Source organism: Penaeus monodon, chromosome 29 (genome assembly GCF_015228065.2).
Source record: "Penaeus monodon isolate SGIC_2016 chromosome 29, NSTDA_Pmon_1, whole genome shotgun sequence".
Lineage (NCBI taxonomy): Eukaryota > Metazoa > Arthropoda > Malacostraca > Decapoda > Penaeidae > Penaeus > Penaeus monodon.
In genome coordinates this window covers 1,472,950-1,473,848 of record NC_051414.1, presented here as the reverse complement: position 1 = coordinate 1,473,848, position 899 = coordinate 1,472,950, and the positions used below count along the sequence as shown (strand labels likewise).

Sequence of the window (899 nt, the reverse complement as noted above, 5' to 3'; positions counted from 1 at the left end):
AGACGAGAAAGCTACATTCCTCATTCCTTTCATTCCCTCGCTTATTCATTCAGGCAGATGCACTCGCTAGAAAAGTCGGAAATGCGCATATTTTCTGTTTCTTTTTATGGTATCTACAGCCAGATACAAAATCCTGAAATACATCTATATACCTTTTTGCAATTACAATAGCAATTTGAATAAAAAATAAAAATATTGTTATCAAATACGCCATTCCACATGCTTAACAAGAAGTGATCGTAACGTATCTACATGACAAGAAAAAATGGACCGCATCGCGAGTTAAGAAGACTTTCTCTCGTGGCTGCCTTGCAAAGGAAGATCGGAAAAGATAAGGTTCTGCATTGCAAACGAGGGAGAAGCAAAAGGCAGTTTCCTTAATGATCTTGACCTTATACATTTACGTGTTGCAGGTGGTCTGTGATATACATAACGGGGGTGAGTAAAGATTACCACATACCCAGTATAAAAAGAATAAAGACAGATAATAGATAAGCAAACACATAATGTAAATCGCAACTGTTTTAGCAATCAGAACGGCGGTGGAGGAGAGCCCGCCACCATCTGAAGTTCTCCGAGGAAAGGACCCCACTCACGTTCTCACAGCAAGGAGTCGCTAACGTCTTCCTCTTTCCACCGTCCGATCCACACTGAACCTCCTGCGGGGCCGACGGTCGCAGCGACGAGTGTGGGTTGTGCACTTGTCGGACGGGGGTTACCACGTCGCCATTAAAACATTAACAGGTCATTTTTAGAAATATGAGACACGGATTTGGTGATGTGTTCTCGTTTCATTAACTAATACGCGTGAATCATTTAGTAGAACTGTATTTTTCGGTGCGAAGTGTATTTTGGCGCGTCGTGGGTTGAATTTTGCCCCATTAATGCGGACGCGGATA

At 42.6% G+C, this 899-nt stretch overlaps 1 protein-coding gene across 1 annotated transcript in view; it reads right to left on the bottom strand.

The window, feature by feature from the left end:
• The window catches only part of LOC119591890 (metalloreductase STEAP4-like), a 46,860-nt gene extending 46,167 nt beyond the window's left edge, over nucleotides 1-693 (bottom strand). The window contains exon 1 of the mRNA XM_037940636.1: nucleotides 597-693. The gene's annotated coding sequence lies outside the window, so the exon portion shown is untranslated. The remainder of the gene's footprint in view (nucleotides 1-596) is intronic.
• Between the last annotated feature and the right edge of the window lie 206 nt (nucleotides 694-899).